The 12,464-nt window shown below is 51.0% G+C and overlaps 1 long non-coding RNA gene across 2 annotated transcripts; it reads left to right on the top strand.

Moving 5' to 3' along the window:
• Window positions 1–216: 216 nt before the first annotated feature.
• Window positions 217–12,148, top strand: LOC143651573 (uncharacterized). 2 transcript variants are annotated; one of them, XR_013160048.1, is made up of 3 exons: window positions 217–291; window positions 11,276–11,355; window positions 11,459–12,148. It is a non-coding gene; the product is annotated as an uncharacterized LOC143651573 (long non-coding RNA). The 2 variants fall into 2 exon arrangements; XR_013160047.1 differs by having other exon boundaries at window positions 232–530.
• Window positions 12,149–12,464: the final 316 nt, after the last annotated feature.

The following is a 12,464-nucleotide window of genomic DNA, read 5'->3' as shown; positions in this document are numbered from 1 at the left end:
GTCAGAGGCCCTCCCCTTTCCCTGCCTGTATCTCCTTGTGTGAAAACTAAACTTAGTTTGATTCTTACACTCCTCCCATGAATGTGCCTGTGTCTGCATCTGTCCACAGTCCAAAGATCCACAGCCCTGTCCTGGAGGCCCTAGGCTGCAGGGGACCCTGAATAGGGGGCATGTTCTATGATATCATGTCTCACTGGGGCAATATATTCTCATCATGGGGGAGGCAGGATACCTAAGAGCATCCAGAGAAGCAGCCCTAGAGTCCCAGTCAGGCATGTACTAAGCATGGAGGTGGGTTAGGGGTGGCGACGGGGAGGATAAGTTAGGAAAAGCTTCTTGGTGGAGCTGAAGTTTGGGAGACCTTAGCACCTCACTCAGTCATGCCCACATTTCCCCCCAACACCTTGGGTCAAAGAGTCAAAGAGGACAGCAAAGTTCACCCCCTTCTATCTTTTCCCAATCCTGATCCCCAATATCCCACAGACCAAGCCTCTGATGGAATAAGCCCAAGGCAAGAGATCCTTCCAAAAGTGAGCCCCAGTGCTTTTTGGATGAGGGGACCTGGGTGGCCTGAAGAAGATTCAGAATGGGAAACTGCAGTCCAAGTACTCAGAGAATCAGCCTGCTTAGAGGGTTCTGGATCTCCTGCCCACTGAGGGCCCATCCCCCTACTCCTGCCTCCACAATTCTCCTTCCTATCAGAGCCTCAGTCTTCCCTTTGCACAGTGGTTGCAGCACCCACCTGTGTCCTGGCATTTTGGCTGCCTGTGTTCTGTCCCTTGGCCTACTTCCCTGCCCCTCTGCAAACCTGGAGGAGGCTGATTTGCATAATATTTTGCTTGTGTTTGTCTGGTGACTCCTCTTTCTGTTTAGAGCCAGCCAGAAAGTCCTGAGTCCTGGCCTCAAGGGGTTCAATTCTTGTAGGCCTCCAGGAGGCCTGGGTCCCTCCATCCTCTCCCTAGAGGTCAGGGCTGGGGCTGGTGTGAGGCAAGCAAGGCATCTAGGGTGAAAACTTTAAGGAGGTACTCGCTGTCAAGTCTCAACCCTGAAATCACATAAGCCTGAAAGTTGCATTCTTAAACTTTGGACTTTAGGCCCCAACGTTGCCTCACCTTAGCCCCAGCCCTGTTGCGGGTGTTCTGGCCTCCAGGGACTGAAATTTCATCCAATGTTCCCTGAAAGCTGTTAGTCCCAAATTTATCCTTGGGCTTGTTGGGACAGCCAGGCCCAGGTCCTCTTCACCTCTGCCCCCACCCCTGTTCCTTCCTTGGAGAGGAAGCTAGAAGAGGAGAGGTGTGGGATGGGTCAGGCTGTGAGAGCAGGTCAAGGGTTGAGGATCAAAGACACCCCACCCTCACCCTAGGAACTGAAGGCCATGTTGGAGGAAGCACGGGGCTAGCACATGGGAGTTATTGGGTCATGGTTGGGACCAAACACTAATGTGAAACCCAGAACCCTGGGCTGAACTTCATCATAGTCTTCCCTGAGGATCAGTTCACCCTTCCCAGAGGGGTCTGGCTCACTCTGGGATATGCTGGCTGGAGCACGTGGTTTAAACCCCAGGTCTTTATAGGAATTAGATGTGAAAGGGAACCATGATTCTTGTTTCTCAGAGCTATTGTGGTGTATGTCAAAAGAAACAAGGCAGGTGAAGGTGCCTGGAGCTATGGGGGTGGGGGAGAACTCCAGTGAAGATGGGTCCCCTGTCTCCATGTTCTGGCCTCAGCACTTGGAAGCCAGCCAATCAGCAGGAGCCTGGTGGGACACTGGAGCAACCTCCCTCCAAAATCCACCTATCCCAGCTGTGCCCCAGGTCCTCTCTGCCCGTCTCTTCTTCATTCCGCAGATAGCTTCATCATGCCTGTGCTGGTTTGAAAGGATGTATAGACCCTAGAAAAGCCATGTTTTAATCAAAACCCCATTTCGTAAAGGCAGAAGAATCCCTTTTCAATACTGAATGTTTGAAACTGTAATCAGATCATCTCCCTGGAGATGTGATTTAATTAAGAGTGATTGTTAAGCTGGAGGCATGTCTCCACCCATTTGGGTGGGTCTTGAGAAGTTTCTGGAGTCTTATAAAAGAGGAAACATTTTGGAGAATGAAGGAGATACAGAGAGAGCAGAGCAGAATGACATAGCCACGTGAAGCAGAGTCCACCAGCCAGCGACCTTTGGAGATGAAGAAGGAAAACGCCTCCTGGGGAGTTTCATGGAACAGGAAGCCAGGAGAAAGCTAGCAGATGATGCCTTGCTCGCCATGTGCCCTTCCAGCTGAGAGAGAAACTGTGACTGTGTTCACCATGTGCCTTCTCACTTGAGAGAGAAACCCTGAACTTCATCGGCCTTCTTGAAACAAGGTATCTTTCCCTGGATGCCTCTGCTTGGACATTTCTATAGACTTGTTGTAATTGGGACACTTTCTCGGCCTTAGAACTGTAAACTAGCAACTTATTGAATTCCCCCTTTTAAAAGTCATTCCATTTGGTATATTGCATTCTGGCAGCTAGCAAACTAGAACAGTGCCCCACCCTCCAGCTTTCTAAGCTCCTTCTGAGCCTGGAGCCTCCCACTGTGCCTGGGTCACTGCAGTCCTCAGAAAGTGTTTTCTTGAGTCCACCCTCTTACAGCGATTAGGTGGGGGTAGGGGAGTGAATGGACAGGGGCGGTGCGGTGGAGGTTTGTTGGTGCGTATGGATGGGAGGGGAGTAAACTAAGTGCAGGAGAAACATCTTCCTTTGTCTGGGAGGTGTGTGTGAGTGCTCCCCAATTATTCCAGTCTGGGCCTTCTGCATTCCCTGCATATCTGGGAGGCCTTAGCTCACTGGGCAAACAGCACCCTGGCAGCTACAGACGGGCTTTGCTTTCAAGAGGTACTTCCTCCTTTCTGTTTGGGAAAGGTAAAAACGAAGCAGACAACACAGCATGGCTGATAATTCTGAGCCTCTCCCCCAAGGATTTGAAGTGATCGCAGGCTCCCTGGCTCCCACATCTCTCCTTCTACCTCCCCCAGGGCTGGGGGCGGCCCAGTGACATCCAGACTCAGCTTCCACCCCACACTGATAGGCAGATGTCTAGCCTTGGTTTGTACCCGTGCAGTGATGGGAACTCACTGTCCCTACATTTAATGAGGTGATAAAAAACAGAACAGACTTTAGAGACAGGTAAAGAAGAGGGTAATCTGGGGGGGCTGGAAGGACCTGACCATAAACGAGAACTGGTGGTGAAGACCCCATGCCAGTCATCCCACAGCTTTGCCCGCGCCTGGAGCACTCTTCAGGGCTGGGCCTTGCCTCCCTCTAGGGTGTCTTAGACCCAGATGGGTGAAGGTCCTCCCTTCTGAGAGCCCAGACCTGCTGCTGGGGTCGTGCTCACGTGTGTGACAGACAGACTTCCCCACTCTAGTGCAGCTGGCCTGACCCTCCCAGAGATAACAGCTTCAGAACCAAGTTCAGGAAGCACAAGACCACTTCACACACAGGAGGCACCGAGAGGGAACTGGGGTTCTGGACACTGTACCAGGAAGTTGTTGGGGACCAGAAAGGACTCCTCCTGGAGACTTAGGATCCTATAGATCTGCCTATTCTGGGTGTGAGGCAGTGGGGACTTATTTAAAAGAGACGCCATTCAATCCTGCAGCCCCCCAGCCAGCTTGCCTACTTCCCTTTCCGCCCTTCCTCCTGCCTGACCGACCCAGGGAAGGGGAGGCAGAGCTGGGCCTGAGCAGGCTCTGAAGGAGAATAGAGCTGGGCTTCAGGGCCCTATCCTCAGCTTCCCCCTTGAGAGGTGTTCCTTCCCTCTCCCTGCTTGAGCCATCTACGGGCTTGTCTCAGGCGAACTGAAGTCTGGGAGGCTGCTCTGTTGAGCCTGGGAGAGAGGGGAGGCCAGGTTGGGGGGGGGCGGGGGGCAAGGCGGGCAGCGTGGGAGGTCCTGCAGGGCAGAGTCAGAAGGAAGTATTCTCAACCCTGGAGCCTGACACTTGGGTCTTGTGGCCAGCTGGTCTGTGACTCAAAGGTAACAAGTGGTGGGTCTGGAGGTGAGCTCAGGGTTAGAGCAGCTTGTGCGAGTGCATCGAAGGTCAGGACGGCGGGAGCTGCATGTAGGCGTGCAGACAGCAAGGGTGCATTGTCTGCAGAGAACTTTGAAACAATAATAGACTTAAAAGTCTATCTGCTTTTTGTTCTCACCATGTACCAGCAATTCTAAACAGTGTCAGTGATAAAATACTCCTTTCTGAATTGGTCAAAGTTCTAAACAATTGTTACAATTACCAATGGATTTTAGAAATATAAAATAAGCTTCAAATTAGGACCTTGTTTATTGCTTGTTTCCTAATAAATACTGTATTCTGCATGAAAGTTAGTTTAAAGAACTCCCACTTATGCAATCAGTTCCCACACTTGTAGCTACAAGCATTTGTTTCCTTTGTAATTCCTAATCGTTCCTGTGGCCTCACTTTAGGTTCTGTTCCTGCCTCCAATTCCTATGCTTCAATGGTGGATTCTAAATAAACAATGAAAGCATAGTGATTGTAAAAACCAAAACCAGAACTTGAGTTCCTTCAGTTCTGTCATTCTGTGTAACCGCTTGGAAGTTTTATTTGTGTTTAAAATTTTAAATGGCTATAAGGGGTGCAAAGGTAGAAGTGCAGTGGTAGAATTCTCGCCTGTCATGCAGGAGACCCGGGTTTGATTCTTGGTCCATGCACTTCCGAAAAAGAAAAAAAAAAAAAGATTCAACAAATGGTGCTGCAATAACTGGATACTCACATGGGAAAAGAATGAAATTGACCCCACCATACAGCATTAAAAAAAAAAATGGCTGTACAGTTAAAAATAGGAGGAGTAATATTTTTGTTTGGTGGATGCAAAGTTCAGTTCACCATGAAGTATATTCATTTAATTTCATGATCTTTACTGAGTAATCATGTAGAGCAAGGAAATGTCATAGAATGATCCACTCTGAGTGTCACATATTTTGAGTGTCCTGGCTTGTGCAACTCTGTGTGTGTTTGGGGGGGTGGGGAGTGCTGGCCATCTCCCCACTGTAGGGGACCTTAATCCCGCAAGGGAGCATAGGGAAAGTGGTCAGCGTCCCTCAATAGAGGAATGGCCTAAGCGGGACCCCACCTCTGGGCTTCCCTGGCCCAGAAACAGACACATACACACAATCCCAGCTTAGTTTGCCTGAGCATGAGTGTCCTCAGTCGCACTAGGAAGGAGTGGGACAGGGAAAGACTGTCTCCAGCTTACCCCTGGGTAAGCTCTGCCCACACATGGCCCAGCTTCAGCCGGGCAGGGTGGCCTGGAAAGTAGCAAGAGAACTGACAGATACCCTCCACCTGGTCTTGCCAGCTCCTGCTTTTCTATTTCTTTACTTTGCATATATGTTATACTATACAATAAAAAAGTAAAAAAAAATAATAATAAATGTCGAAGCATAGAGGGTGCCTTAGTTTGCTGGGGCTGCTGTAATAAAGAGCCACAATTGGCTTAATCAACTGAAATGTATCGTCTCATGATCTGGGAGCTTAGAAGTCCAAAATCAAGGTGTCAACAGGGCCGTGCTTCCTCTTAAAGGAGAGAATCCATTCCACAACTCTCCCCCGGCTCCCGGTGCATGGCTGGCCGTGTGTTTCATGGCTTGTGGCAGCATAGTTCCATCTTGGTCTCCATTTACCTCTAGTCTATGTCCAAATTCCTTCTCCTTATAAGGACATCAGTCATACTGGATTAGGGCCCACCTAATGCAGTTTGGCCTCATCTTAACTAATAAAATCTAGAAAGAGCCTATTTACAAATAAGCTCACGCTCATAGGCATGGGAGTTAGGACTTAAACCTGCCTTTCTGGGGGACACAATTCAATCCATAATACAGAGTTAATTGAGGAACTTGTCCAAGGCACTGAGAACAGGTGTGGAGCTGGGATTTGCGCCTAGTCTTACCCACAGCTCAACCTGTGAGTCTGGGCTCGGCCACAGGCACTGTGAGGCCTGGCCCCATTTAGGAACCATTTAGGTGGTTCCTAAATGATTCTGGAACCACCGGCTGTGTAACTTGGCCTCAGTTTCCCCATCTTCACAGTGGGGTGGTGAGGGTCCTCCCGGCACTGACAGTCCTTAATCACAAAGCACTACGTGCTGGGGACTGGCAAGGAAGCCACCAGCTTGGGTGCGACCTGTCTCCAGGTCAGCAGAGGGAATGTCACACCCCAGGGAGATGTCATGGGCTGCAGAGGCAAGGGCTGTGGGCTGAAGTCCTGAAACCACCTCTGCCACGGCCTTTCCCTGGGCCTTTAGGCCAGTTACTTGCCAACGCTGGGTCTCAGTGCCCTCAGCTCACATATAAAATGAGCACTGCCATCCAGAAGATCAGAGGAGAGAGTGTAAAAGGTAGTGTACACTCACAGGGTAAAGTGTATGACTGCATGAATTGTGTCTCTCAGGTCCCAGTGATATGGTGACCAGGGCATCTTAGCAGCATCAATGTCTGAGAACTGCCTAATTTGCATATTTATCAGAAGTAACAGCCAGATTCCTGGGGGTTGTGGAGCCAACATATACACTAATCTTTTCAAGATCAATACCTACAGTTTAGCTCATTGGCATATCGCCAATCATAGTGAAGAAACGAATGGCAGCACCCCCAGGGGAACCAGTTGCACAAAGACTTATACACTGTAAAGTATAAGAACCTTGAGCTTTCTTACCTTGAGGTACCTTCTTCCATCAGCACCCCTAAAGTCTGAGTAAAGGGCAAGTCTCTGGCAGGAGGCTCTGGGTATTGCTCTGGACAGAGCCTTAAGATCAGATGTGAATCATTTAGGCAGCTGCCAACCCTGGGGACAGTGAGCACATACACACAAGCCAGGAGACAGTAGATCACCGCAGCGTCTCCTACAGTGTAAGCTACTACAGCCTTTTACTCCTGTTCGAAGGAATGTATATGTGGGTGCGTTTCGGTTTGCTAAAGCTGCTGAATGCAATATACCAGAAATGGGTCAGCTTTTTCAATAGAGTTTTATTAGGTTACAAATTTACAGTCCTAAAACCATGAAAATGTCCAAATTAAGGCATCAAGAGGAGGGTACCTTCCCTGAGGAAAGGCTGCTGGCATCCGGGATTCCTCTGTCACATGGGAAGGCACATGGCGACATTTGCTGGTCCTTTGCTCCTGATTCTGGTTTCAATGGCTGTCTCCAAATGTCTCTGGGTGTTTCTCTCTCTCCTCCAAAGGCTTTTCTCTGGATTTCATCTCTTAGCTTCTTTGAGCTCTCTGAGTCTCATCTATCTTTTATCCTCTCATAAAAGACACCAGCAAGGTGATTAAGACTCATCTTGAATGGGCTGGGTCCCATCTCCATGGAAACAACCTAATCAAAAGGTCCCACTCACAATAGGTCTGCACCCACAAGACTGGAATAAAAGAACCTGGCCTTTTCTGGGGTACATAACAGATTCAAATGAGTGCAGGGTAGATTCATAGAAACTTTTGTCTAAATAGATTGAATAATTCTATAGCGGCTACTTTTATGTTGAGTAGTCTTATAATAAATATCAGTAATTTGGAAATGCCACCCAGAGCTTGATGCCAGGATTAAGTTGCTGACCCTCTATTTGGGAGATGCAAGCCCAGGGCAGTGAGGGTGAAGAGGAACGGAAGTCAGGTAAGGAAGGACATCATGTGAGGAGAGGCCAGGTGCCTCCCTGCTGGCGGCAGCTTCACAACAAGTCTTGGGGGGCCAGACAGCTCACCCACTGGGCATGTTCCTTTGCACGGGGTGTGTGCAGGAGGCTTGCAAGGAGGCACCACACCTTGGAGTAGCCCAAGGAGAGAGGAAGGAGGGAGAACTTATCTGCCATGTTCCTTCCCATCTCCTGTTCCCCAGTGATCAGGTTTCACCCTAGGGGAGCTAACTCACCCTTACTTTGGGTTTCATTACCAAGCAACTCAGCGAACAGATCCAGGCCTTTTGCTGAGGTGTTTTCTCCAGTTCTAAAAGTGGACGAGTGCCCACAGTGCTGGTGGAGTGCCAACCTAGAGATGAAAAGCACATTGCCGAGGGGACCTGAGCAGGCACAGTAGCTCTGCGTCCCCAGTTGGTTTCCATCCCTTCGCTGGTTTCCGCAAATAGCTTTGAAGCCGATGAAATGAGTGTGATGAGTTCGCTGATGGTTGACACGCCCAGGTCTCCTCATCTGTGAAATGAGGGAGCTGACTGAAGGATGCCCCCTCCCAGCAGCCTTTTCCCCAGTTCTGACTGTTTCTAGGGGAGGAAGGACAGCAGGGGCGTAGCACAGCCCACTCCCCCTCCACTGTCCAGGGACACACACACACACCCACGCAGCTCTCAGCACAGCACACAAGAGTGAAAAGCTCTTGTTCAATTCACATTCCCCGGTACCCCCTACCATGTAACAGGGACACAGAAGTAAACTAGACCCTGTCTCTACTGCTCAGTTGCTCACAATAAAAATAGTAGTAGGAGCCACCCTTAACGGCCCTCTTTTATTAAGGCCCCGCTTTGTGTCTGACATGTATGCATATATATCTACACGTACGTCCTGTTTAATCCTCACCACTCCCTTGAAAGTATGCATCACTTTCCCATTTCACAGATAGGGAAACTGCAGCTCAAATATGCCCTGGGGTTTGCCCAAGATCACCAAGCAGTACCAAGAGCCTAGTTTTAACTCAACCAGTCCAGGGTTTAAATTTCTGTAAGGAAACCAATTGAAGAACATGCCAGGAGGGGCGCCCACTGTTCTTTCATCTGGCGGGTTTTATCAATATGCTAGAAGGTGGTTTGTGTGCAGCACAAACGCACAGCTCAGGCCAAGACTCCTGTCTGGGTATTTGCATGTGCAGGTGAGCGGTCCCCTGGGACAGCGATGTCCCCCTCCCCTTTCTGCAGTACATCCCGAGAGCCCACTGAGGAGCTGGCCTCCCAGCAGGGGGGTCTCTCACCTGGACAGAGCTTGGGGACATGCACAGTGGGGGACTGAAGTTGTGTCAACAGGCTGTGGTGTCCTCTCATCCGTGGCCCACACTCTGCAGCCCTCCGGCCTGATGAGACGCCCCCCTACCCCCACCCCACCGCCGCAGCCAGCCTAGCACATCTGGCCACGCCTAGGAAACGGCCCTCTCGAGCCCATTCCAGCCTGGCGTGGGCTTCGTGCGGTGAGAATGGTCCCTTTCAAATTCCCTTTACTGGAAAATTGATGCCTGGGACACCACGGTCATTCCCCTCAAGGGAACAAACAACCATGCTTGATAAGCGGAAGTAGTTTTTAAGCCAGAACGCTACTGCTCTAAATTTGCTAAAACTGGGTCAATATTTGACTTCAATCCCCAAGACAAATATCAGCAAGGGGGAAACTTCTGCAGTTGTGGGTGCAAAATGAGGACGGACTCCATGTTGAACAGATGGACAAGGAATCGGGTGTTTGAAATTGTTATTTTTTACTTGTTTGGAAGCAGAAGAAAAATCTTCGGAAAGCACTGTTACAAAAAAGAAAGGAGAAAGAGAGAGGAAGGAAGGAAGGAAAGAAGAAAGAAAAACAAGGCCCAGTGCAAATGGAAAATGGAAGAGATGATGCAGATGGTTGACAGTAAATGTTCTATATCATGGCTATATTTTTTTGTTTAACAAGTTTTTGCCAGCTTGTCCTGTTCTGTGGCTGCCACCCCAGGTGGGGCAGAGAGGGAAATTTCTCTCTGAGGAGGGAAGTTTGTGAGATTCTTTGGCCTGTAAGCCATTCTTCTCTCACTTGGTTCCCACATACATTCGGGGTAGGCTGTATGGGCCCGTCCTGCCTCCTTGTTTCCCTGGGACAGGTTCTTCACTGTCCTCTCCTCTCCCTTACCTCTAACACCTGGGCCCTACCTGGCCTCCTCACCCCCACCCTGTGACCATTGCCACCCTCCATCCCCGAGAGGGCCTGAGCACGGGTCTGGGGAGGGCCAGAGCCGAGTGTGTGTCCCCCACGGTGTCAGGGTAAGGTATGGTACTGGCCGCCCCACACTGGCCTGCCTAGGTCCCTCCACGTCCAGTGCAGTGACTCTGCAAGGACGAGCCTCTCCCCATGCTCATCCCGGTACCCAGTGCATCCTGGCTTGGAAGTTGGGAGGTGGGCTGGGATGCGGGCCTGTGGGAAGGGAAGAAGCCTGGCTTGACCTCCTGGGCCATCTATCTGGTGGTTGGCAGAAGGGAAACCTGACAGTGTGCCGAGACTCAGGGTTTGGCCCGGGGCACCTGTGAGGGTCTGCACTAGCCTTGTTAGAATCCCCAGGCCCAGGGAGCATGACATTAAATAACAAATACAAAAGCACCAGGACAAATCGAGAGACAGTTTGCCGAAAAAAGGAAAAAGCTCTTCTGCTTTTTTAAAAAGAGACCCTGCAATTTCATTTTTTGCACTGGGCTCTACAAATTCTGTAACCAAGCCTGCAGGGAGAGTTGGGATTCTGCCAGCTCTCTCTGGCTCCCAGTCCCATGTTCAGTGATGCCAGGTAGCTTGAAATGGTCATGGTAAGAGTGTTCACGGCACAGAAATTGGGCAAATGCTACAGAACAGGATTTTTTTGTCGTTAAGATCTGGTTGTTAAATATTTACCAGCATGCCATTGCAAGGAGAATTCAATCATTGTTGGAAACCTCTTGTTATTTTTACTGTGTAAACCAAGAAGGCCCAAACTATGAGAGGAGCAGTGCAGGGTGATGGAAGGAAAACTAAGTGCCAGGCCTTGTTTCAGGCGTGAGGGTACAGGCTCACAGCGGCGACAAGACTCACCACAGCCCAGCTGCCCAGCTACCATGTGAACCCAAAATCCTGGCTCCTCTCCCAGCAAGTGGACAGAAGGGTGTTTTAAGCCACATGTCCCCTGTCTCTGGACAGTGTCCAGCGTAGGGTTCTGAACCTCAGGAAGGACCTGGGGAGAGGAGGGTCAGGTGGAACAGGCAAGAAGGACCGAGAGCACCCGATCCTGCACCTTTGTCCTCTCCCAGGATCTTCCCAGCCTGAGGCAGAAGCCTAGGCAAATGGGCCGCAGGACAGGATGTTCCAGCTACTCACACAGGCAGCAGCCACAACTAGATCAGAGGCACAAATATTTACTGAGCCCGGGGGGGCCTCCCAGACATGCTGGCAGGGTTGGGGGAGCAAACGTGTGGGGCCTCTCCCTCTGGGTTCAGGGAATCCTGGGGACGGAGAAGCACGCGGTAACTCAGCCTCTTTCTCACCATTGTCTGTGCGCTCACACCCTCACACCTTCCCAGCCACAGGCGCAATGGGGAGCTGACCCTCACTTCGCACAGAAGGAAATTGAGGCCTACTGCTGGAAGGGACCATGCTGAAGGTCAGAGGGCTGGGGAACGGGAGAACCAGAAGCGGGAGGCAGGGCTGGAGTCCCTGCCCCCAATGCTGATGGTCTAAGATTGTACGTCTTGTCTGCCGCTCAGCTCTGGAGGATGTCCGTGGACCCACGCTGGCCTCGATAAAGTCGCTGCTCCTTTCCTGGCCCCTGAGCCCTCTTCTTTGGCCAGATCTCCTGTACTTGGACTTCCTACAGCTCCCCTGAGCTGTTAGCTTCCCAGGGGTCCCGCCCCTGTCTTCCTACCTCACAGCCCTCTCCAAATCCTGCCCTTCCTGTTTCCTACCTCAAGCCTGCCCTTTCATCCAGGAAGCCATCCTGGACTGCTCCTGCTCAGAGGCTTCTCGCCCTCTCAGGAGTGGGAGCTGGAGAGACTGGGAAGCAGGGGCCAGGGGCCTAGTTGCAGTTCTGTCACCAGCTCCCTGGGGGAGCTCTGTCTGGGCCTCACCTGTCCTTAGCCTGCCTGCCTCGGCAGAGAACTGAGAACATCCCCTAAAAGCCTGAATGGGAAAGCCATGGCAGGGACACAAGCAGGCTGCTGGGGTTCTTGTCACCATCAGCATTGCCACAACCTTGGGCTTAGTTCAAACTCTTTGTCTTCCAGCCACTCACCGGCTTCACTCCCACTGGGGCATGGAGGCCTGTGGCTGGCCTGAGAGCTCAGCTGGGGTAGTTTTTGTAAGCACTGGCACCCCTGATTTCCCCCACCGGCCTCAGTAGGTCCCACGCCTGTGTGTCCGGTGGGAAAGGGCCCTGGGCTGGGAAGGACAGTAGAAGCAGGAAGGGAGCTCCCATGGAATCTGATTCTGGGTAATGCTGGTTTGTTTGTTAAGCAGACTTTTGGGGGTCCAAAGAAATGCCCCCACAGTACCAAAATCAGACTGTCCTAGCAATCCATCCTACAGAAACTCCAAGAGGACACTGAGACCCAGAGTGATGCCGTGGCTTGCCACTACCGCGGTGCTGATGCCAGGATAGGAGAGCTCTTGTCTTGAAGTTGCGTGGGTATAGCAAGCTTCGGGTTTCCATTAGTTCGAATGCGATTTTGAGTTGCTTTGGGGGCTCCGATACAAATCTTGGGAGCTCAGGCCCCT

This window comes from Tamandua tetradactyla, chromosome 12 (assembly GCF_023851605.1).
Source record: "Tamandua tetradactyla isolate mTamTet1 chromosome 12, mTamTet1.pri, whole genome shotgun sequence".
Lineage (NCBI taxonomy): Eukaryota > Metazoa > Chordata > Mammalia > Pilosa > Myrmecophagidae > Tamandua > Tamandua tetradactyla.
The sequence above is the reverse complement of the archived record's forward strand: the minus strand, read 5'-3'. Positions and strand labels throughout refer to the sequence as shown.